Source organism: Macrobrachium rosenbergii, chromosome 55 (assembly GCF_040412425.1).
Source record: "Macrobrachium rosenbergii isolate ZJJX-2024 chromosome 55, ASM4041242v1, whole genome shotgun sequence".
NCBI classification, from domain to species: Eukaryota; Metazoa; Arthropoda; class Malacostraca; order Decapoda; family Palaemonidae; genus Macrobrachium; species Macrobrachium rosenbergii.
This window is the reverse complement of record NC_089795.1, coordinates 89,152,622-89,180,124: the sequence shown is the minus strand read 5'-3', so window position 1 is coordinate 89,180,124 and position 27,503 is coordinate 89,152,622. Positions and strand designations below refer to the sequence as shown.

General features: G+C 37.2%; 1 protein-coding gene across 28 annotated transcripts in view; it reads right to left on the bottom strand.

The window, feature by feature from the left end:
* Positions 1-27,503, bottom strand: part of kst (spectrin beta chain, non-erythrocytic 5 kst) — a 347,413-nt gene that overhangs the window by 185,421 nt on the left and 134,489 nt on the right. For 2 of the 28 annotated variants that reach the window (XM_067099406.1, XM_067099414.1), the window contains exon 1: positions 1,919-2,354. The exons of 25 other annotated variants lie outside the window; for them this stretch is intronic. The gene's annotated coding sequence lies outside the window, so the exon portion shown is untranslated. Of the gene's footprint in view, positions 1-1,918; positions 2,355-27,503 lie in introns of those variants that run through there. One more of the 28 variants, XM_067099401.1, reaches the window with a different exon arrangement.

Sequence of the window (27,503 nt, the reverse complement as noted above, 5' to 3'; positions counted from 1 at the left end):
CCACAATAAATTCTGCACTTTGGTAATTCCCATAACAAATTCTGCACCTTAGTAATGCCCACAACAAATTCTCCACCTTAGTAATGCCCATAACAAATTCTGTACCTTAGTAATGCCCACAATAAATTCTCCACTTTAGTAATGCCCATAACAAATTCTGCACCTTCGTAATGCCCACAACAAATCCTGCACCTTAGTAATGCCCATATATTCTGCACCTTAGTAATGCCAACAACAAATCCTGCACCTTAGTAATGCCCATATATTCTGCACCTTAGTAATGCCCACAACAAATCCTGCACCTTAGCAATACCCATAACAAATTCTGCACCTTAGTTGATGCCCATAACAAATTCTGCACCTTAGTAATGCCCATAACAAATTCTGCACCTTAGTAATACCCACAACAAATTCTGCACCTTAGTACTGCCCATAACAAATTCTGCATCTTAGTAATGATCACAATAAATTCTGTACCTTAGTAAAGCCCATAACAAATTCTGCACCTTAGTAATACCCACAACAAATTCTGCAACTTAGTAATACCCACAACAAATTCTGCAACTTAGTAATACCCACAACAAATTCTGCACCTTAGTAATACCCACAACAAATTCTGCAACTTAGTAATGACCATAACAAATTCTGCATCTTAGCAGTGCCCATAAAATAAAGTGTAGAAAGGTGGCCAGGCAAAAAAAAAGGGGGAGAACAGCCACCCTTTATCAAGCCCGACAATAAAAGTGCAATTAGGACGCGATCAAAAGAGGTAATTACTGCTACACACCGTCCGTAATTGACCCTGGAGCAACTAATTAACAGAAGCGTTAATAGAGAGAGATACTTCGTCATCGTTCCTTCCCTGACTCCAACAGACATCTCGAGGATCGCCTGACGCCAAGTTTAAGGATGAAGTTTGACTTTCAGGTTTTCTGAAGGATTACATTACAGTAACGGGAAGGATTACACTACAGTAACGGGAAGTTGCTTTTGGCAAGCAGTTACTGAGATCTATATTGCTACGATGCGTCGAAGATAGTAAAAATAATGGAGGGATATTCTATGATAAAAATGAAAAAGGATATTTTGGGAGTAAAATAATGGCAAGATATTTTGGGAGAAAAATACTGAAAGGATATTTTAGGATAAAAGTAATGGAGGGATATTTTGGGAGAAGGATAACAAAAGGATATTTTGGGAGAAAAACAATGGAACGATATTCTGGTAGAAAAATGACGAAAGGATATTTTGGAGCAAAAATAATGGAAGGATATTTTGGGAGTACAATAATGGAAGGGTAATTTGGAAAAAAAAAATGGTGGAAATTTTTGTGAGTACAATAATGGAAGGATATTTTGGGACAAAAATAATGGAAGGATATTTTGGGACAAATGTAACTGATCACAAGTAATTTAACACTATATAAAAGTAAAGGCGGTTCTACTCTAATTCAAATCCTGTCAGTTAATATCTATTACAGCTTTCAATACCAACTTTGTCAAAGGCTTCACTATGCAGTTTCCACAATCTCCAGCAAACTGGGCCATCTCACAAAAGGAAAGGAAATCAAAATCTTAACATGTAGTCAACTACTTAACGCAAAATAATATCCAGGGACTTTCACCTTCTATGCTTCACCAAAGAAAACTCACAGAACAAAAGAGAGTAATAATTATAAAAATAAATACAGAAACCTTAGGGGGAAATAGAACTCAAATCTATTTGCTTGCCTTTAATATAGAGGCATAAAAGATATCACCAATATTTTAGCAAAACTGATTATCAATGCATACAATACAAAAGCACCGCATCTGTCAGTTGCAAAGCCAACAATCCCAGTAAGAAAATGTTAAAGTCATACCATATCTCTCCCTACTACCACCAATTCCTTACAGTACAGAAAATGAAAACCACTCACCTCTGAACAAAAGTAGTTGTAAACCAAGTCCCTTAGCGTTTAGACCAACTTAAACCAAAGTCCCATAAGATAAAATAGCGAAAACTTATTACTGTTTCTTATTAACGATGACACACTCGATCAAGTTAACCAAAGTCCCACGAGACAAAACTGCGAAAGCGTAATATTATTTTTCTCTTTTTTTTTTTTAACGGTGGCACACTCGATCAAGCTTCAGACACCGGAACCCCGAAAAAAACCCCGACCGCCAACCTCCACCACCTCGACAACACTACTACTACTGAACTGAATGAAGGCCCTCGGGCGAGCGGGCAAGGCAAGGCAGCCTGAGCCTGGCTATATACGCTATATAGCTGGCTGCTACTTCAAACTCCTCCTCCGTCGACCAACCCCGAGGTTGAGTCTGACTGACTAAGACTGAGTAAGACTGCACAAGACCACCGTGAAATTCCTACCCATAACCATCAACCGCCACCCTACCCCTTCCCATAACCCCCTCCCCCCTCTCTCTCTCTCTACCCAACTCCCTAACCCATCCACGGCGAGTCCCAAGGGACCCCTACACAGTCGACAACGACTAGCATCCTCTCTCTCTCTCTCTCTCTCTCTCTTATTCAAACCCATGGCTCTCTCTCTCTCTCAAACCCATGGCACCCGTTCCCCCCCTCCCTCCCCCTCCCTCCGTGGCACTCAAGTGCCACACCCCCCTTCATCTTCACAAGAACAGGGCATAAACCGCCTGCCATTTTTATCTCGATGCCCACATTGAACCGTCATTACTTTTTTCTCTCTCTCTCTCTCTCTTTTCTGCAATACACGTGTGTGCGTGTGTTGAGATGTATACATTTTGTTTAACCCTCTCTCTCTCTCTCTCCTACATATAAATACACGTATATACATGTATACACACTTGCCACTTGGAGGTTGCTTGCTAAAATACCTTAATTGCCTGACTGTTATATGAATCCTAAAACTGGCGTCACAACATCTAGGTTATTGACGTCGTAATGATATATGAAAGTAAAAACTAAATATTTTAAGAGGCGCTTCATATAAGAAATATCTAATAAATATATGTGTGTGTATGTATATATATATATATATATATATATATATATATATATATATATATATATATATATATATATATATATATTAAAATATAAATCTAAAATATATATATATATATATATATATATATATATATATATATAAATAATCATAGAATTTTTACACTCATTAAAATACATTAGCAAACTACCTCCTGATGGCAAGGATAGACACTAAAAACAAACCCTATAAAAAAACCCTACCAGGAAAAAAACGATCAGAAAAAAACCTATCAGAAAAGAAACCTATCAGAAAAAAAACTATCAGGAAAAAACCCGTATCAGAAACAAACTATCGGAAAAAAAACTATCAGAAAAAAGAACAACTTATCCCTCAACCCTCGAAACCTAAAAACAAAACTGACCTCAGAGAGCGACCATCTCTGGACTCCCCAACGCACAGAGTTCCATTCTTAGCCACAAAAGGACCCCTCGTGAGGGGAAAACCTCCCCCCCCCACAAGAACTCCCCTCTCTGAGAGACGCATGTAACCGAAACGGCTGTGGCAAAACAGTCTGCGTACATTGCGTATCTCTCTCGCCACACCTCGTACGCATGCCGCTGTAATGACGCCGCTCAACAGAGGCCTGATCTTCTCGTTTAGGAATAATCCTCCTCTCTGTGAGGACTGTTTTTTTTTTTTTTTTTTAAGGATCGGGGAATAACCGAGATTCTCCGGAAGCCGAAGGAACTTTGTCAAAGGGTTTCTAAGCTTCGCGGACGGGGGTTCTGAATGAAGTTATTGATCTTATGTCTCCACTGGTTCTGTATCTGGGACTCGTCCACACAGTAACTATGATCTTGACAAACCGTAATTCAAAATTTCTGATAAAAAATAAGTAGTTTTTTTTATTTTACCTCAAGGTGAAAAAATATAAGAAAGAGCATTCTCTCTCTCTCTCTCTCTCTCTCTCTCTCTCTCTCTCTCTCTCTCTCTCTCTCTCTCTCTCTCACAGAAAGATAAGTGCCTGCCACATTCTGAAACCAAAACCTTTCCTTACAAAGAAAAGAAAAAAGATGAAAGTACCTATCTGCATCCGTGAAACAAAACAAAGATGAAGTCAGTGTATTTTCAACAATGAAACAGTTTTTGATGCATGAAAATATAATTTAGGATAGAAAGAATTTACCTAATGCCACTCTGCTACAGGAACGACACGCCACTACCACCAAAACTAAATTAATTTATATAACTTAACCACTTTCAATTAACACTTTCATCCCTTCCGAACCGCGCCACCCTTTGAAACCCTACCGCCCGATTCCGACGCCTCGTCATAATTCAGGGCTATGCAAAGCACCTCTCGGAGAACAAAGAAAATTTGAAGAGGATAGCCTGGGCACAGAAGTGATCCTTTATGAAGCTTATACTTAACCCTCTGCGCGCCCCACTTCCAGTACTTATGCACTTACAACGCAAATAACTTCACGGTGTGTATGCATTAGCATCAGCCCAGCTAGCTTCTTCAATTGCGGTGCTTGATCGTCGTGAGTTCTGAGAGAGAGAGAGAGAGAGAGAGAGAGAGAGAGAGAGAGAGAGAGAGAGAGAGAGAGAGAGAGAGACTGCGGTGCCTGATCGTCCCGGGCTCTGAAGGTAGAACTTCCCTCGAGTCAGTAGGAAGTCAGAAGGTAGAACTTCCCTGAGTCAGAGAGAGAGAGAGAGAGAGAGAGAGAGAGAGAGAGAGAGAGAGAGAGAGAGAGAGAGAGAGAGAGAGAGTATTCCATGGAAACTAAGGCTTCTCGAAAAGACAATTCACAATCCATGGAAACTAAAGCTCCTTACAAAGACAATTCACAATTTACAATAGATAACGACAATTGCGGTGCCTGATCGTAGTGAGCTATGAGAGAGAGAGAGAGAGAGAGAGAGAGAGAGAGAGAGAGAGAGAGAGAGAGAGAGAGAGAGAGGAGAGAGAGAGAGAGTATTCCACGGAAACTAAGGCTTCTCAAAAAGACAATTCGCAATTTATCTAAGGAAACTAATTACAATGGATAACGATTCTAAACTTCTTAATTTTTCATTTCACTGAAAGATTCTTTAGCAGAAATAGAAAGTGAACCTACCGTATACATGCGACAAATGAAAAGAAACGAAACAAAAGTAAAAATAAACTATATTACTATCAGACGATCTAAGGGTTTGCTCTTAGATGATCTAATGGTGATATAATTTATTTTTACTTGTTCTCCAATACTCGGCAGTATCAAGTCTTAAGTCTAAAGAAATATAACGTTTCAAGTTTTCGCGACACACTGACACTAAAAAAATACTACCAGAGGTTCAATATTTAAATCACCAGGACTCCGTGTTCTCTTAAGATGTTACAATCAATATAAAACATTTTCCTATGCACACACAACTATCAAAGGCCTTCAGAACAAACTAAAAGCAAAAAATAAATAAAAAAAGGTTTAACCTAACCTTGAAAGGGACAAAACATCCGCCTCTTGAGAGTAAAAGGAAAGGTTATTGCAGGATACGCACAGGATACGCACGCATCCTACCAAAGGAAGGTTTGAGAACATCCTATTCCGTACTTGAAATGGCACTTTGGGTCGTTAACTCTTTCTGTGGAGGCGTTTTACCTATTAAACAATTTCCCCCTCTTCACCTACTCTTCAGTAACGTCAAAGGTTTACGTAACTTCATTATACACTTCATTAAAATTGGTCTTAACTCCATCGGTTTTTTCATTAGGTACGTGGTTTGTTTATGTTCTCGTGAAGTTTCGGGGATAAATTCATAAACATATGTCATTCTGTTTTTGAAATATGGGTATTTTGTATTTATGTAAGTATGTGTGTATGTATATATATTCCAAAACCTTCATTTCACTCTGAGGAACATACATACATACATACATACATACATACATACATACATACATACATACATATACACACACACACACACACACACATATATATATATATATATATATATATATATATATATATATATATATATATATAAATCACAAACCTTCAGCTCACTATCAGGGTGCAAAGAAAGCTGCAATTATTATCATCTATACCACATACCCCAAAGTCAACGTCATATGCTTCACAGCCAAATTTAGCTCTCTCTCTCTCTCTCTCTCTCTCTCTCTCTCTCTCTCTCTCTCTCTCTCTCTCTATCGCATCCACTTCATAGTTATCATCCCTCCCCTTCAATGATAGAGAGTCCACCAGCTCTCTCAACAACCCCAATATATTGGATCCGACCTCTCTCTCTCTCTCTCTCTCTCTCTCTCTCTCTCTCTCTCTCTCTCTCTCTCTCTCTCTCTCCTTTCTCCCTATCTACACAAATAGTGCAACAGCCACCAACAGCCCCCATTCTCCCTCATGTGCTGATAAGGAATTTCCGAGAAACGTGGTCGTTAACTCTTTGTCCTATATTAAATCATCCTCGGTATGAAAGGGAATGGAACATAAAATTTAGGACAGGGGACAAGCGCTGGGACCGATGAGGTCATTCAGCGTTAAAAGAGAAATTGAGAGTAGAAAGATTTTAAACCTGTAACAGGAGTAAAACCTTACAGCTGCACTATAAAACAACTGTTAAGAGAGGTGGAAAGATGGAAGAAAGGCAATATGAACGGAGGTACAGTAAAAAGAATGAAAGGGGTTCCAGCCAGGAGCCGAGGGGACGTTGCAAAGATCCTTCAGTAATGTCTACAGTGCATCGCATGAGGCGCACTGACGGCACTACTCCCCTACAGGGATCCTTAGTGAGATGTAATGACTGATTATTTTTTAATGCATTAAAAAAATTTGTTTGTAGAAAAATGCCATGTTTGCCTTCACTTCCAAAACATACTTTACAAATACTCATACATTCCTTAAATTATTTCTGTTAACATCTACAGTACTGTCATTCCCAACTGGTTTCTGTCTAGGAAAGACGAAATACCTTCACACAAAATTCATGTCTTACAGAATGACAGACCAATCGTTTACTAAACAATTCACATCCGTGAAGTCAAACACATACTGACGAAGTGATATTACCCAGACACGTCAGGCAAGCGTGATTGACCTGACACCAAACGAAACCAGGTCATTTTGACGCGTCATGTCACGGATAAATAATTTACAAACTCCATTAACTAGAGAAGCGTTTTTGACTCAGGAATGCAGTTGAAAACATAGCCACGACTACGATTTGCAAAGCGAAGCAGTGACAAGAGGACCAATACAGTCCTCTACGAAAAATCCTTTCTGAATCTTTTTCCTCAATAAATGCATAGAGGAATGACTCTGGAATGCAGATGAAATCATAGCCACGATTACGAATCACAAAGCGGAGCAGTGACAGAGGACCAATACAGTCCTCTACGAAAATGCTTTCTGAAGCTGCTCCTTCAATAAATGCATCGAGGAATGCCAAGGACATCCCTGGCAGGAGAGTGAAGCAATAGATGCTTGGGTGTATCGTTACAATCTGGACAATTTCAAGCTCTCAGAGACGGGACCTAGAAGAGGATCGGTACAAAGACTCTGCTAACTTTCAAGACTGCAAGAGGATATGTTGCATTCTTGGATAAACACACAGGATTCTGGCAAGATTTCAGAGGGATAAGGTTTCTGTTACATCTACACATTTTGTGTGCCTTAACGAAATAAATATTGAGTTACTAGTACGAAACTCTTATAGGGCAAAAAATTCTATAAAATGGATAATCACAAAACTTTAATACACATAATATTTGTACTTTTATAATAAAGTACTTTCTCTTTTATTTGGTATAAAATCTTCAGACGAATAAGTAGTTTACCAATGTAAATATATACTTTTGATAACGAAGATAACACAATGAATTTCAAAAAACCAGTTTACAAAAATTTGCAGATAATTTTCTTCGTAATATAGCGTTTAAATGTTATTTGCGACAAGAAAGAGTAAAATTGAGGGGGGAATTTAATCCATTATCAACTGATATTTACAGTCACTGCCAATATGAATGACAAATGAATGCCATTTTTAGTATATTTTTCATAAATCATATTCCTTATTTCACCAAGTTTTTAGGCTTACGTGATCCTTAGTTATATCCTAATTTTTCCACTGATCATCATCGCATGAATATAAATAAAAAATTCACAAAAATATATAAACGTACGGCAAATATTAATGACAGTAATTAATCAAGTAATGAAACTCCGCTTGAAAACTATATATATATATATATATATATATATATATATATATATATATATATATATATATATATATATATATATATATATATATATATATATATATATATATATATATATGTATATATACTTGCCATACATACAAACATAGGCAAAGTGTATTCAATGTCACTAACGCTTATCAAAGTACTATATATCTCTACCGAACAGCTACGCAGTACCGGCCAAGAGCAAGCAAGTAGCACTTTCACTTTTAGCTCCTTTTACGTAACTAAAGGTGTCATGTACTTCCCCACATACACCGACTGACTTAAAATTTACATGCAATCCTAAATACCGAAGTCTCGGACGATCAGAAGCATTCCAGCAACATGCGATTTCAATAATCGCCGCCCGTGTCACCTGTCACAAGCAGGTAAACGCGGACTAATTAACGTCGCCTTGCTTAATAAGTCATAATACCAGCCGAAGGCGGCCAAATCCTTGGAGAGAATCTCCCCGGCCATGTTCGGTGACTGATCTTCAAACAGGATCGTGATCTGCCATGTGACAGTCTCATAAACGGTATTCGGATTCAGAGCACAGACTTGGGGCCCACGATCTCTGCCCTCTCTCTCTCTCTCTCTCTCTCTCTCTCTCTCTCTCTCTCTCTCTAAGTCATCGGTCCTCAACTAGTTTTTACATCTCTCCTTGACTTTACACATCATTTAATCCCGAAAACATCTCATCTCTTTCTCTCTCTCTCTCTCTCTCTGTCTCTCCCCTTGACTCTCTCCATTTTTTAATCCCAGTCAACATATCCCTAAAGCACCTCCTCTCTCTCTCTCTCTCTCTCTCTCTCTCTCTCTCTCTCTCTCTCTCTCTCTCTCTCTCTCTCTCCTTGACTTTCCACATTATTTAATCCCAGTCAACATATCCCTAAAGCGCCTCCTCTCTCTCTCTCTCTCTCTCTCTCTCTCTCTCTCTCTCTCTCTCTCTCTCTCTCTCTCTCTCTCTCTCTCTCTCTCTCCTACGTGCATGAATTGAAACCAAATCTGGCGATGATGACAAAGGTCAAGTTTTCTATTCCATGTTGCCACGTAGATCCCACACTCGTTATTCTTTGGAGGGAGGAGGAGGAGGAGGAGGAGGAGGAGGAGGAGGAGGAGGAGGAGGAGGAGGAGGAGGAGGAAGGAATTCAGTCGTGGTCATAATTATTCCAGTCTCTTTCTCCTGCAACGATATTCTTGAGATAATTGTCAATGGGTGAGAACGCCATTACACAAAATAGTATAAGCATGTGCTGTACGTTTAATGAAACCATACCTAGCGCAACTTTTTCAAGAGTAGAAGTGACAGTTACCAATAATAATGAAATATATGCTCAAAGAAAAATAAAACGCAAGAAATTACATAATATATATATATATAAATATATGTATATATACATACACCCAAATATATATATGTACAGATATATATATATATATATATATATATATATATATATATATATATATATATATATATATATATATATAATATATAATCAACGCTTCAATTCCTTGATTCATTTACCCAATAAAGAAATCCATCTTACCCACTAACATCTTTACCTCCGCCTAAACACGCTTTAACGGCACGGCATAAAACTTCACAACTCTTGAAATTACTGACGAAGTGAGATAAAAGTAAAAACGGAAAAGGCACTTGCTAAATGAGCAGAAGACAAGAGGTTTAAGGATCCACTGATGCGTTCCCACGTGCGCGCTTACACACATACACACATATACACAAATACACAAACACACACACTATAAAAGAACAAGGGGACCCCTTAGAATTTTTGCAGGAATCACAACATCTGAATGAAGAACATTGGACTAAAGGTAATTAATAATAATAATAATAATAATAATAATAATAATAATAATAATAATAATAATAATATTATTATTATTATTATTATTATTCAAAGTCCAAAATCTGTCTGTAGAAACTGTAATATTTGCTGCTAAAAAATGCATTTCTTGATCCTGCTCACAATATAAATGTAATAAGAAGGCTGAAGCTCGGTATCAGTTTTCCCCCTGCACTGAATTTTGGGAAAATACATTGACTGCATGTTTGATCCCACTCGCCAAATGATAATTGCATATATTCGCCAAATGATAAATGCAAATATTCGCTAAACGATAATTGCAAATATTCGCCAAATGATCATTGCAAATATCAGCCAAATGATAATTGCAAATATTCGCCAAATGATAATTGCAAATATTCGCCAAATGATCATTGCAAATATTCGCCAAATGATCATTGCAAATATCAGCCAAATGATAATTGCAAATATTCGCAAAATAATAATTCCAAATATCAGCCTAATGATAATTGCAAATATTCGCCAAATGATAATTGCAAATATTCGCCAAAAGGTAATTGCAAAGATTCGCCAAATGATAATTGCAAATATTCGCCAAATGATAACTGCAAATAAAGTAAAGCTGCTTTATTCCCAAAAGCCACCAGCAACTCGTTGTGTCTGCAGGACTCTCAGAGGAGCAAAAATCATAGGAGGAAATGGATACGGAATGTCAAAGTTAGGCCAGAAGCTAAGCGCTGCGACCTAAGAGGCCGTTCAGCGCTGAAGGGGAAGCTGAGAGTAAAAAACTTACAGGCGACGAGAAGGAAATGCATTAAGCTCCGAAAACGTGTCGGTAATCTGAACATTTCCGGAAACACAAAGAGGGACTTCGGAGTTTCTTGAAAGTTATTCTCGGAGCTTTCCTCAGGGGAACATCCTGGGCGTTTTCTAAATAAGGAAGCAGGCAGAGAGAGAGAGAGAGAGAGAGAGAGAGAGAGAGAGGCGTCGCCCATGGAGAGAGAGAGAGAGAGAGAGAGAGAGAGAGAGAGAGAGAGAGAGAGAGAGAGAGAGAGAGAGGATTCATTACACACAGAGACGCGAGGCGTTTTCTCATTCTCCTTAAAGGATCCTATCACTCCATCGACTTCCTTCTCGAAGCCCTTCACACGGAAAAGCGTCACTCCTTATAAAGGCTCCTTCCTTCCTACAGGTCGGGGAACTGACCTCATCGTAAATATGACGAGAGAGAGAGAGAGAGAGAGAGAGAGAGAGAGAGAGAGAGAGAGAGAGAGAGAGAGAGAGTTATAATGGGAGATTAGTTGACGTTTGTTTTCCTTTCTGGAAGCCTTGTATTTTATTAATCTACTTACGTTCTTTATCTATCTAATAATTTAATCTATTTTTTTTCTTTTCTAATAAATGGTCTCTTCTTTCTGTGCTCCCCATCACCTTCTGCCACTAGCGGAGCCAGATATATATATATATATATATATATATATATATATATATATATATATATATATATATATATATATATATATATATATATATATATATATATATATATATATATATATATATATATATATATTTTTAGTCGATTTTTATTTTTCCCATTTTTATATCTATGTTATTATTATCTAAATCTTTAATATTAATATTTTATCATTATTTTTCACGGGGGGGCACGTGCCCAGGTGCCCGCGCCCTGGATCCACTAGTGCCTTCTGTTACTTCTTTCAAATGAACACCATAATATTCTCTGGAAGCTTGAATTTCAAGTCAGTGGCCCCTGCCGTATGAATAGGGTTCATCTTCTGAATAATAATAATAATAATAATAATAATAATAATAATAATAATAATAATAATAATAATAATAATAATAATAATAATAATAATAATATTGTGTGGATGTCAAATATTCAATATAAAATATTAAATACAAAAACGTAGATCTGAATACTGTTCGGTCACTAATGAAAACAAGGAAAAAATGCGCCGAGGTTACTACGGCGCAATCGAGTTTTCTGTACAGCGAATAATCAAGGCCACCGAAATTAGATCGATCTTTCGGTGGTCTCGGTATACTCGTAATGCTGTATGAGCCGCGGCCCATGAAACTCTCAGCCGGCCGTGGTGGCCTGCATTGCCAGAAGCGAGGTTTTGGCTAACTTTAACCTTTAATAAAATTAAAACTACTGCGGCTAAAGGGCTGCAATTTGGTATGTTTGACGGTTGGAGGGTGGGTGATCAACATATCGATTTGCAGCCCTCTAGCCTCAGTAGTTTTTAAGATCTGAGGGCGGAAAGAAAAAGTGCAGACATAAAAAAGTGCGGGCGGACAGAAAACTAAAATCATGAATCAAAGATTAAGAAAACTTCGAAACATGAATTTTGTATTAATAAACCTTAAAAAATAAATTCTAATTTTTAAAAGAGTATTTAAAGTATGATTCGGACGAATCTTGAGTCCCCAGCTACTCAAAACGGCAAATCACTTTAACAATATTAAAAAAAAAAAACTCCATATCAAGGTATTTTTAAAATCATAAAAAAACACGCTTAATTTGCACAGGTGAGGCAGAATTTTGCAGATCAACTTTTTTTTCTTGGTAATGAAATTAAAACCTTATCCTTAACCATAAACAAAATATAAATACACTTGTGCTTGAGTGCATAAATACATGGTAAGAGAGAGAGAGAGAGAGAGAGAGAGAGAGAGAGAGAGAGAGAGAGAGAGAGAGAGAGAGAGAGAGAGAGAGAGAGAATATCCTGGTGCAATATCTTAACCTTGCATTCTTTGTTTATCCTGCATCCTGGTCTTCGTTTTAAAAAGGCAAGTTCTCACTAAATTACTTTAAACGAGAGTCAAGTGGGAACTACATAATTTTTAATGACACAGCACACTTCTTAAAGATTACGAGCAATATTTGCGCAAACAAGGCTTTTAATGTCATTAGGGCAACTCCTGTCCTCGAAATCCATTTCTGCGCAAGAGTCTCAAATATCCAACTAAAACATCACTCAGTTAAATGCACTCAAATCTGAATTTTAAAACATCACTCAGTTAAATGCACTCAAATTTGAATTTTAAAAAATCGAATTAAAATATAAAAACAAAATGAAAACAAAATTCACAAAATTGAAACATGAATAAAATAAAATAAAAAAGCAAATTAGTTAACTACAAAAATTGTAAACCCCATCAAAAAATACGAAAAGAAACACGAACATCTAAAAATTTTTAACAATTTTGCCACAGGTGACAACGATCAATAAACAGTCTTAGCAACTCAGGGGATAGGTTTACCCGAATTCACCCCTACTTTTCCATTTTCTTTCTTTGTTTTTGCTTTCCAACAGAAACGATCACAATTCCTACCACAGGTAAAATCGAATAATAAAAAGCAAATCTAAGCGGCAAAGCCATAGGCCTACGGAATTCGCTCCTACATTTTTATTGATATACTTATCTATTTATTTACATATATTTTAGTCTATTTTTGGCTTTCCCTGCCCGGTTTATATATATATAATATATATACACAGTGTATATATATATATATATATATATATATATATATATATATATATATATATATATATATATATATATATATATATAGCAAAGTTACAGTGACAAAGGAAAATTGAAACACTGGGGATGCCAAGTACTTTCGTCTTATTACCAAGACACGGTCACAGCAACTGTAATAAAACGAAAGTACTTACCATCTCCAGTGTTTCAATTTTCTTAGTGGCTGTAACTTTGCTCGTATAATCGTCACGTTTTTAATCTGACCTGATTTACAATCAAACATGTGTATACACACACACACACACACACACAGTATATATATATATATATATATATATATATATATATATATATATATATATATATATATATATATATATATATATATATATATATTTTTTTTTTTTTTTTTTTTTTTTTGCTTTCCTATCCCACCAATGACACCGTGAAATGAACCCCTTCCTTCCTGCTCCTTAACGAAGCCAAAAAGGATTTGGGGACTCACTCTCTGCCCACGAACTACGCACAGACAGAAGTCAGCGGAAAATCCTCCTCATCTTCCTCCTCCTCCTCCTCCTCCTCCTCCTCCTTTGTCTAGCATGCCCTTGTGTATTGTCATGCACGCACTCCCCGAGAAACTTCTGCATCCCGTTATTCAACCTTCGAGCCTCTCTCTCACACAAAACGAGATGGAGAGAAAATAAGCGAAAAGCAATTCGGGTTCGGAGTATCGCGAGAAAAGCGATGGCCTCAGTTGGGTAGTAGGTATGTCAGCCAGAATCGGGAATAATTACAAGTAAAAAAAAATGCGCTGAAGTTTCTTCGGCGCAATCGAGTTTTCTGTACAGCGCATAATTAAGGCCACCGAAATCAGATCCATCTTTCGGTGGTCTCGGTGTACTGCTGTATGAGCCGCGGCCCATGAAACTCAGCCAGCCGTGGTGGTCTGTGTTGTCGCGTTGCACGATCATGGCTAACTTTAACCTTAAATAAAATAAAAACTACTGAGGCTAGGGGGCTGCAATTTGGTATGTTTGATGACTGGAGGGTGGGTGATCAACATATCGATTTGCAGCCCTCTAGCCTCAGTAGTTTTTAAGATCTCAGGGCGGACAGAATAAAGTGCGGACGGACAGGCAAAGCCGGCACAATAGTTTTCTTTTACAGAAAACTAATAAAAATTATAAAAGCTAAAATCAAGAATAACTACATTAATAGATAAACGTTCAGAGAATTTGGACAGAAAATTGAAAATAAAAAAGGTTCATTTATTACAACACTTCAAGCAGTGTTATGATAATTACAGGTAAACGTTATAAAAATATAGGATAGAATGGAATACATTGAATTTATCCCAAAGGCCAAGCACTGGGACCTATGAGGTCGTTGCAGCCAGGGCCCGAACGGACGCTACAAAGAACCTTAAATAATGCCTACAGTGCACCGCATGAGGTGCATTGACGGCACTACCCCTCTACGGGGTTTATGAGAATATGAACAGCAAAAGAAAATATAAAGGAAATTATCATATCACTTCGAGTAGTGTTATGATAATTACAGATAAGCGTTATGAGAACATGCCTAGCATAGGAAAATTTATTGGGAGCTATCAAAATACTTCAATCAGTCTATTTATCAGCCAGAAATCAAGACTAATTACAGGTAAACATTGTGAGAATACGGGATGACAAAGGAAAATTCAGACTGGAAATTACTGACATGGTTCAAGCAGTCCTTATTATAGTTATTACAATTACAATTATTATAATTACCTCTCGCCTTGAAAGATAATGCTACCGTTGACGGAATCACTGTATCAGCCAAAATAAAGAATAATTACAGTTAAGCAGTATGAGAGTATGAGCAGCATACGTAAATTCATTAAAAATTATCAAGACACTTCGACGCAAAATTAACTACCTTTCACCTTGATATATTTTAAGCTACAGTGACTTCATGGCGTTAGTTGATGAAAGGATCGCTTTGTGGAATGGAATGGAATGGAATATCGAGTTTAGGCCACAGGCCAAGCACTGGAACCTATGAGGTCATTCAGCGCTGGAAAGGAAATTGAGAGGAGTAGTTAGGTTTGAAAGGTGTAACAGGAGGAAAACCTCAAATTAGTTGCACTATGAAACAATTGTTAGGAGAGAGTGGATAGCAAGATGGAAGAAAGATATTATGAACGGAGGTACAGTAAAAGGAATGAAAGGGGTTGCAGTCAGAGGCCGAAGGAACGCTGCAAAGAACCTTCAGTAAATGCCTACAGTACACCCCGTGAGGTGCACTGACGGCACTGCCCTCCCAAGGGGAGGATCGCTTTGTAGAATAAAAGAAAATATATTCTCGAAAAGGGAAATTACGAAGACAAAAGTCATGCAGGTCAGACAGGAATGACAACACAACTTCCGACGTAATTATTCGCACTAAATGCTTCCACAGGTAACAGGGCGTTGAAAAAAAATATCCACAATAGAAAAAAAAATGCTACAATACGAAAGGAATGTCCATTAGAAATATAACCAGGCTAACATACGCAAAGGTCTGTTCACAAAAAAAACATTTATTTTCCAACTCCACGAATATAATATATATATATATATATATATATATATATATATATATATATATATATATATATATATATATATATATTAGTTTCGTATTTGTCACTGAGGAAAAATACAAATCATAAAGATAAAACAAAGTCACATTTTGATAAGAAAAAATTAGCTCTTCGTCACACTCATTGAGGACAAATAAATATCATTCAGAAGAAAAAAAAAAAAAGTCACGCTTTGATAACTACGAAAATTGAATATATAAATCAACGTCACCAATCAGAAAAAATAAACAATAATAAAATAAATACCATCTCATAAAGATAAAATGATAAAAACACAACTTAGAGATTAATCCTTCAACTTCTACTACTGTATATACTGAATTTCCTATATTTCATAAACCAAAAATTAAAGTCCACGTTTCAAAACACTGATTAATACATAAACATTAAGATAACTGCTTAAAGCGCAGTCCACACAAAGCCGAAAAGGTATTAAAAAAAAAAAAAAAAAAAAAAAAATTTTTAGAAACAAACAAATTCGCAAAATCTCTTTCATGCCAAAAATAACGCGGCCCTGTCGTCGACGCCCCCCGACTGCTGCCGAGTGTCATTCACGTGGTGTCTATAGATGAATGGAAAGGAAATGCCACTTAATAATTATAATCGGCACTCGTATGAAAAGGTCCGGGTATGAGGAAATGCCGAGCCGCCGCCATGCCGAAATGTTCGGGATGAAAACAAACACCCTTGATGCAGGCGCCCGCCGCTATAAATACACAGGGGTGTGCATTCACTGACTTGACAGACAGACAGACAGACAGACAGAAAGGCGTATGCACTAGTTCTAAGAATGACTTTACAAAGATAGACATAAGCATACGTTCAGCTTTGTGATAGACAGACTGACAGACAGGTGTATGCACAGGCACATGGTCAACTTGGTAACACACAGACAGACAGAAAGGCGTATGCACTAGTTCTAAGAATGACTTTACAAAGATACACAAGCATACGTTCAGCTTTGTGACAGACAGACAGACAGACAAGAGACACACTGACACATAGGCACATGCTAAACGCTTCGAAACAGTTAACGTGGTTCGAGTTTTAAAACTGACCTCATATTGAAAAAAAAAAAAAAAAAAAAAAAAAAAAAAAAAAATTAAATCAATACGGTTATGGCCCGTACTTTTACATTCCACTATAAGCAAAGTAAAATGAAGTAAGAGTTGACTGGAGCTAACTGGATAAATAGGGGGGGGGGGGGGCGAGAGGCAGCCAGGGCATCAGAAGCACCGCAAAAGGAAGCAGAGAGAGAGAGAGAGAGAGAGAGAGAGAGAGAGAGAGAGAGAGAGAGAGAGAGGTCGAAAATGCGACAGGAAGATGCCAGGTGACAGCAAAGGTGACGAAGTGGGGAGGTAATGACAGGAGACGTCACGTCTCAAAGGAATTAAAAAAAAAAAAAAAAAAAAAAAAACTCTTTCCGCTAATTCGGTAACCTCTCGTAATTACCTTCATCAACAGGTAGAAACGAAACGTTTGGTGGGAGACCAGGTTAGGGAATAAACTGGAAAATATAAATTACGGAAATCATAGAAATAAGCTGAAATTATGGAAATTATAAAAATACGTTTTCAAAAAGGAGACTATAACGGTTTGACCAAGCCTAAAATCTGTCGTGTTCTGATCCTAAAAGATCGATAGAAAACATATTATCCAATTTCTTATTTGTTTCCTGGAAAGTAAAACTGAAAACATCAAGAGTTGGGAAAAGGAACAGACCAAATAGTGAGCAGTTCTAACGGGACCAAATCTACGTAACTATACTTTTATACAAACAAACAAATAACTGAATAAAAATGCAAATAATTTCATTAAATGTACTGAGCGATTATAAATGGACAAAATCTGTGACTGCACTTTTATATAAACCAGCAATTAAATGACTGCAAATATAAATCATCTCACTGAATGCGTCCAATAACTCTGATATACAAGAGCACAAGAATGTGGTTTAAGGAATGCCATGTACAACCACATAAAAACCAGTATTTCATAAAAAAAATAAATATATATATATAATATAAATTAATACATCTAAATGATAAACAAGTGATAAAACCACGCCATTCACTTTCAAAATGCTAAACCCATGTACCAGTGAACTGCGCATCATCTCACGAAATAAAAGTAAAAACCTGAATACATCTGAATGCTAAACAAATGTAACTAAAAGCGACGCCATTCATTTTCCAAATGCTTAAATCCATGTACCAGCGAACTACGCATTATTCTGGAGGGCTGCTTTTTTTCCCCAAAAAGTACCACTATATATCTCTCCCCTGTTTACCTTTCCCCGACTCTATGAAGCGTCCAGGTAATCCCACTTCTAAAAATAGCCCCACCACACAATAAGGAGAAAAGAATATCTCTCCCCCTTCAAAGGCGGATTATTTTGCTTTGGGGTTGCAAAGGTACATACGCCGGGGTGTGATGTATGCTGAGGCTACCTCCGCCAGAGGCTTCCCTACCTTTAGAATTTCATGTTTTCTAAATGAGGTCGCAACACACACACACACACACACACACACACGTTCATGCGCACGCTTGGAGTGAGGAGAGAGAATGCGAGTGTTTCTTTTAATCTTTTGTTTGCTTGAATTTGTTATTTTCATAGTTTTTTTTTTACATTTTTGCGTATTTATGTATTCTGTATAGTTGATTTGTCTGTTATTAATCCATACGTACGTTAAACAATAACAATACACGCGCGCGCGCGTTTATGCGCACGCTTGGAATAGGAGAGAATGCGAGTGTCTCTTTGAATCTTTTTATTTGTTTTAATTTGTTATTTTCACTTATTTTTTTCTCACCGCTTTCCCATATTTAGACAAGTCTATTAGGTGGATACGGGCTCTGAACTTTCATAGCTCATTATCTTTAAAATTAATCAAATGGTATAGTGGTTAGTGTCGCGGTATGCCACTCAGATGTATCGGGTTCGCGTCTCCCCCAGGAGGCGAAAAACCACTGGCTCTGCATCATGATCAGTTACTGCTGCAGTGTTTGGGGGGTCTGCTGCGGTGGGAGGTTGAAACCAACATTCTTTGGAACCAACATTCTTTAGAAGCTTAAATTTCAAGTCATGGGCCCCTGTGGTGTGTTTGTTCCATGTGAATAGGTTTCATCTACTGAAATAATAATAATAATATAATATAATAAATAATAATAATAATAATAATAATAATAATAATAATAATAATAATAATAATAATAATCACATAAATTTGACTTCTTGACAACCCTGCTCAGTGATCTGAACATTTAATCAGGTTTTCGTTAAGTATATAATTATATAAAATACAACAATATGATTCTTAGTGCGTTCCAACAGGACCGAGTTTTTACTATTTTATCAATAATTATTATCAACAAACTCTATTGACTAATTACTAAATCTAATAACATTCGTAATCTACGACGATTTTAATATACAACTGTTTATACAAAAAAAATTACTAAATGATATATAACTTCAGCAACGAAATGAGAGAGAGAGAGAGAGAGAGAGAGAGAGAGAGAGAGAGAGAGAGAGAGAGAGAGAGAGAGAGAGAGAATCGGAACTTTTGTCACCACAACAGAACGTGAACATACATAATCCATATAAGAAAAAACTCCCAATGCGAAGAAAAAAAAATCAACAATACGAACGTCTATGGTGAACAATCACATGAATGAACTAAACTGACAAAGCTGAAAGTGAACGGACAGGGTTTAACTACGGGGTTCAGACATCAAGCCTTCGATACTGGCGCCAATGCAAAGATAAAAAGTACGATTCTCTCTCTCTCTCTCTCTGTACATGAGAGGTCAACCGCCTTAACTGTCACCTCATGTAACAAGGCACTCTCTCTCTCTCTCTCTCTCTCTCTCTCTCTCTCTCTCTCTCTCTCTCTCTCTCTCTCTCTCTCTCTCTCAGAGAGCATCAAATTGCCTAGACACCTGGCCTATAAAAATAGGTAAATGTTTCCTCACGTCTTAAATTGAATCATTAAGAGCAGGCTGACGAAGTATGAATAACAGATATATATATATACATACATACATACATACATACATATATATATACATATATGTATGTATGTGTACTATATATATATATATATATATATATATATATATATATATATATATATATATATATATATATATATATATATAATTTCAACCTTTACGCTCACAAGTGAAAGGTCGCAGGCAGCCAGCCAGTCGCTCTGGGAAATGGTTCAACATAGTAGAAGTAGAGCGACTGGGAACGTCGCTTAGCAAGAGGCCTGTTTTCGAAGTCCGTCCAACTCTCGCCCTGTACCCCAATCTTGACTATATACGACTTCTTTCGAGATGTACCGGGACCGGTCTCAGTGCATATCAAGCATGCATAAAAAGGCAAGATAGATGGAGAGCGAGATTTTAAAAAGCAGATGGAAAATGATGTGCAAAAACCTGGAAACAACTGAGAGAGAGAGAGAGAGAGAGAGAGAGAGAGAGAGAGAGAGAGAGAGAGAGAGAAAGAGAGAGAGAATAAAACAAGGAAAAATAAGAAAACCTGGAAAAATGAGAGAGAGAGAGAGAGAGAGAGAGAGAGAGAGAGAGAGAGAGAGAGAGCTAAAAACAACAAGATGCAAAATGAGGTAGACAACCTGGAAAAAGAGAGAGAGAGAGAGAGAGAGAGAGAGAGAGAGAGAGAGAGAGAGAGAGAACAAGAGAGAGAGAGTAGAAATAAAACAAGAGAGAGAAAATGAGGTAGAAAACCTGGAAAAAGAACAAGAGAGAGAGAAAAGAGAGAGAGAGAGAGAGAGAGAGAGAGAGAGAGAGAGAGAGAGAGAGAGAGAGAGAGAGAGAGGGAGCTTTAAAAATCAAACACAAATTCCCAAGAAAAGGGTAAGCTGAAAAAAAAAGAACCATTAAAACGAACTAAAGAATAAAAAAAAAGCAAACACTTCAAGTGGCAAACGAAGGGCAAGGAAAGGGTATAGCGACGAGTAGGAAGGGTAGGAGGGGTTGGGGGGGGGAGTGACAGAGTATCGTCTGACCTGCTGACCCCACACGCCTATAATTTAACCTCCGCCAACCACTGAAAGGGGTTACCATTTGGAATCGTGCAATTAGGAGCACTCTGGAGCAGTCTCCACTGAACCAATCGACTGGAACGCAACCTGGGGTTGACGAGTGGACCCTCAATCACACACTAAGACTAGGCTACAATAGTTTTTTAAAATTAGGTTTATTACAGGAATCCAAGCCAAAGTGAAACTAGATTTATCATAATCGAAGCCAAGGTAAAACTGGGTTTATCATGTGAATCGAAGCCAAAGTAAAACTAGATTTATCATAATCGAAGCCAAGGTAAAACTGGGTTTATCATGTGAATCGAAGCCAAAGTGAAACTAGGTTTATCATAGTCGAAGCCAAGGTAAAACTAGGTTTATTATAGGAATCGAAACCAAGGAAAAACTAGGTTTAACATGTGAATCGAAGCAGCGGTAAAACTAGGTTTAACATATGAATCGAACCCAAAGTAAAAACAGGTTTACCATATGAATCGAACCCAAGGTAAAATTGAGTTTATCATATGAACTAAAGCCAAGGTAAAACTAGGTTCATCATAACAACCGAACCCAAGGTAAAACTAGGTTTATCATATGAATCGAACTCAAGGTAAAACTGAGTTTATCATATGAACTACAAGCCAAAGTAAAACTAGGTTGATCATACGAACCGAACCCAAGGTAAAACTAGGTGTTTTCATATGAACTAACGCCAAAGTAAAAATAGGTTTACTATAAGATTCGCAGCCAAGGTTGGAGTATAAACAAAACAATTCATAACCTTTCATAATCGCCCAGAGGTGAGCTGACGGGAACCGTAGGTTAAACGGTACAATTACTTTAACACTTACAAGCTAAAAGGTTAAAAGTCAAATCTGCCCTAAGTACTTTGAGGGGTCTGCTAATTTACAGACGGCGTGGCATTTTTGCTGTAATGTATATTTTTTTCTTTTTATCCAAAAGAGATTAACTTGGTTTGGCGAGTATCAAAATGTTGAAACTTTTATATCCACAACCCACAGAATAGAAGTGTATATATATGCATATATATAAATATATATACATACATACATATATATACATATATATATATATATATATATATATATATATATATATATATATATATATATATATATATATATATATATATATATAGATAAGAGAGAGAGAGAGTTATCCTATATCGTTGCCAGAAGCACGATTATGGCCAACTTTAAATAAAATTAAAACTACTGAGGCTAGAGGGCCGCAATTTGTTATGTTTGACGACTGGGGTGTGGATGATCAACATACCAATTTGCAGCCCTCTAGCCTCAGCAGTTTTTAAGATCTGAGGGCGGACAGAAAAAAGTGAGGACAGAATAAAGTGCGGACGGACAGACAAAGCCGGCACAACAGTTTTCTTTTACAGAAAACTAAAAAGCTAAAAAAAAGGTATGTAATAAAATTTGACTTAAAAAACATACAATTAGAGCATACTCAAGCTAACTATTTTAATGCACCAAATTCACAGATGGCCCTGTTTAGGAAACCAATCACTTGTGGTCAATGATCTTGACAATAAAGAACTTTAATGAAATATATATTTGTTATAACATCATACAAACTTAATGAAAATTCAGTGTTGTACAGAAAAAGAACAACATTAGTTGTTATATAAAAATCATAAAATTTAATGATTTTCAAGAAAGCCAATAAAAAAAACACCAGTTTACATGAACTGATTATTCTTTCTGAATAACAACTTGCAAAACGCCTTCAAGCTACATTCAGGCGCCATCTCGCACGTTCAATATTCAATATTATTCAATACTTTAATAGCGAATCGTTATTTTTCTACCCCAGCTCAGGGGGAATTTACATGACAAGTCAGTGACTTCACTCGCTTCGCGGATGTCTCGTCAACCAAAATAATGCCTATCGCAAATAGATACACAGTTCCAGGAATTGGAATATAAAATTTACGGCAAACAATATAAATATAGACCAAGAGCTGGAACCTATGAGGTCATTCAGCGCTGAAAGAGAAATTGACAGTAAAGACGGTTTGAAAGGTGTAACAAGAGGAAAACCTGTCAGTTGCACTATGAAACAATTGTTAGAAGAGGGTTGAGGAAGGGAAGATGGAAGAAAGATAAAATGAACGGAGGTACAGTAAAAGAACAAACTTTCAGGTTATGCCTACAGTGCAACGCGTGAGGTGCAACGACGGAATCACTTCCCCGTTGGGAAGTAGCCTACGCAGTTACAGGAAATTCATTTCTAAATAAAAACTAAAGCAGTAAAAAGACCTGCAAACTAACACAGCAATTCCAACAATATACTGAAGAGTACAAGTCTCCAATCACGAGAGGATGCACAAAAAACACCGAAATCCCGGGGTTGTAAAATATCATCAAAATCCCATTACCTGTTTCGAGACTGTCCTCATGACACGACACACAAGGGCGAGCCACTCTCTCTCTCTCTCTCTCTCTCTCTCTCTCTCTCTCTCTCTCTCTCTCTCTCAGCCGTACATAGCACTTCCGGTATGCATTATCGGCGTATAATTCACACATTCTTTAGCCATTAATGCATGCATTATCAGGGTACATTTTATGCACTCTCTCTCTCTCTCTTCATAGCCATATATAGCCCTTCCGGTATGCATTATCGGCGCATATTTTAAACATTCTTTAGCCATCTCTCTCATTCTCTACTTTTAACTATCATCTCCCTTTCTGTATGATTATCTCTATATTTTCTCACATTCTTTCTCTCTCTCTCTCTCTCTCTCTCTCCCTTTTAACTTCTTCTTCTTTCTGTATAATAACGGCTATTTAGAGCCATTATTATATCATTACAGCTCTACATTTTCTCTCTCTCTCTCTCTCTCTCTCTCTCTCTCTCTCTCTCTCTCTCTCTTCTCTTCTTCATATAATAACGGCTATTTATAGCCACACACAGCTGTACATTTTACAGCCCTCTCTCACATACCTATACTAGCCCGTACATCATCAGTGTACATTCAAAACATGAGTCCGAAGTTCCTTTACATACCACCCAAAATAATAATAATAATAATAATAATAATAATAATAAAAGCGGAGGTGGGAGGGCGTGATTGTGTCCACAACAATGAGGCCAGGGGTCATGCGAACGAAAAATAAAGAAGGGGATTGTGACTTCACTACACAATACACTACAACTGATAAAATTACAGTGCTATTCTCTTTTAATAAACAATGTATCATTGTGGAATACGGTACCGATTATACATATTGTTACGTATGGTTTAATAAAGGGGAAAAATAAATCGTTCTGACCTAAATGCTATTTTCAAAGCTTGTTGAACTGAATACCGAATTTAGGCCAGAGGCCAAGCACTGGGACTTATGAGGTCATTCAGCGCTGAAATGTAAACTGACTGTGAAAGGTTTGACAGGTGTAACGGGAGGAAAACCTCGCAGTTGCACTATGAATCAATTGTTAGGAGAGGGTGGAAAGTAAGCTGGAAGAAAGAGAATATGAAAGGAGGTAGAGTAAAAGGAACGAAAGGGGTTGCAGCTAGGGGCCGAAGGCATGCTGCGAAGAACCTTAAGTAATGCCTACAGTGAACCACGTGAGGTGCACTGACAGCACGACCACCCTACGGGATTCATATCTTGTTGATTTCACTAAATCCTGATTTTCATTCATGGCTGCCCAGATTTAGCACTACACCCAGACACTTTATTCATGATTACTCATATTTACAGGTAAATCCAGAATTTTCATTCCGGATTACTCAGCATTATTATAAATAAATCCAGATCTTTCATTCAAGATTAGCTAAATGTATCCTTAAATCCGGATATTTCATTCAAGATTTGTAAATTTATTAATAAATTTGAATTTTTCAATCAAGATTACCTAGGTTTATCGATAAATCCGGATGTTTCATGCAGGATTACCCAGATTCACCAATAAATCCGGGTTTTTAACTCAAGATTCCCTAGATTTATCAATAAATCCGGATCGTTCATTCAAGATTACCCAGATTTTTCAATAAACCCGAATCTTCCATGCACGATTACCCAAACTCATCAAGAAATCCGGATCTTTCACTCAAGATCCCTAGATTTATCAAGAAATCCGGATCTTTCATTCAAGATTACCCAGATTTTTCAATAAATCCAGATCTTTCGTGCAAGATTACCCAGATTCACCCAAGATCAACCAGATTTCTCAATAAATCCGGATCTCTCACTCAAGGTTACCCATGCCTTTCCCAATTACCTTACCCAACAGTGCTGAGCACTTCCAGAATATTAACAACTCTCTCCCTTATATTACTCCAACAACTAGTCACAAAATGTCCCTACACAGACTACAATCTCTCCTAACAATTGTTTCATAGTGCAACTGCTTTGAGGTTTTCCTCCTGTTACACCTTTCAAACCTTTTATTGCCAATTTCCGTTTCAGCGCTGAAATGACCTCATAGGTCCCAGCGCTCGGCCTTTGGCCTAAATCCTACATATTCTATTCCATACAAAGGATCAAACATCCGCAGAAAACCCATTACTACTACCAACAGATTACAATCCCTCAAAAAGGGTATACAAGATTAGCAAAAAAAAATTTTATAATGGTACCGCACATATAAAAAAAAATCCCATGGTAGAACAAGTTAGGGCTGAACCAATTTCGACCTAAAATAACCTTTTATCCCAATCCCCCTCTCGTAAATCGCCATAAACGCCATCTTACCCACCTATGGCAGCAGTATACCGACACCGAGGTAATCATCATAATCGCTCAAGTACCACAGGGGGAGGTTCTGAGACCTTACCACTAGAATGTCTTATGGCACTCTACACCTCCTCAGCCTACCTGTGATACACCTCTAAAACTAATGCCTCTTTTTCGTCCTGAGATTCTGTGTGATGGGTTGAAAATATGCTTTGAATTCTTTTTTACATTAACCTGAAACTTACTTAAAACTGACATCAATTTCTAACTGATCAATAAACCTCTTAAACCTAATGCCTCTTTTTCGTCCCAAGATTCTAATGGGGAGATTCCTCTAATTTCTACCTTATTCTGGTCTGGTTCCTCAGTTTAAGGTGATTTTGAAAGGAGCTCCACTAATAAGTTAGGAATTAAGTACATTAACCTGAAACTTACTAAGAGGAAGACAAATCTGGTATGGGCCTTCGGTTTAAAGGATACTTAGGAAGGATATCCACTAATAAGTTAGGAATTAAGTACATTATCCTAAAACTTCCTAAAAAAGAGACCTTAATCTCGAAGCTGAGCAATTTCACATTAGCGGACGGGATGATACAAGGAACTAACATTCGAAAAGGGGCGTAAAGTGAGCTGCTTTATGGGACGAAGAGCTCGCCCAGCCATAAAAGAGCTAACCTGCTAACTAGTCAATTTAATCCTTTGGTGGCCTACCTTTTTGGTGGGTGCCATCCTTAGCGCGTGAATCTCCACCCTCTGCCAATCCCTCTACAGGAAACGATGCATTTTCCTCTATAAGGGCGCATCCATACTACAGTTAAACTTGTTATAAACACGCTGCAACAACTTATCTCGAATATATCACAAACAGGTTGCAGATATGCCAACGACTTAAGTGGAGCGCAAACCTTTGGCCAATACCGGATAATCATATGAAGCGGTTTGGAAAATCAACTAGTCATCAACTTCTATTCAACATGTTGTCTGACTTACCAACATATGTTTATGACATGCTTCACTGTAGAGTGGGGGCAACCCCAGAAATTAGATACATAGTTTTCAACAATTTTTTCCGCTATATATATATTCGCAAAGCTTACAACTGGCTTTGTCTCAGCACAGGCTCATCCTCAAGTGAGGAGACCATATATTATTATTATCATTATTATTATTATTAGTATTATTATTATTATTATTATTATTATTATTATTATTATTATTATTATTCTATTATTATTATTATTATTATTCATGGCTGAACCCTCTTCATAGGGAACAAACCTACAGGGGCCATTGACTTGAAATTCAAGCTTCCATGGAATATGGTGTTCATTTCAAAGAACCAACAGGAGGTAATAAGAAATACAGAGAAGAGAGTAGTTATTAGAAAAGAAAAAATAAATCAACAAACATATAAATAAATAGGTGAAAATGTAAGTAACTTATAAAATACACGGAGAATTGTTTTAGGGTAGTAATGCATTGCATCATCGCTTGAACTTTCGAGTTCCGTCCGCACAACATTCTCAGTAGGGAGGAATCACGGA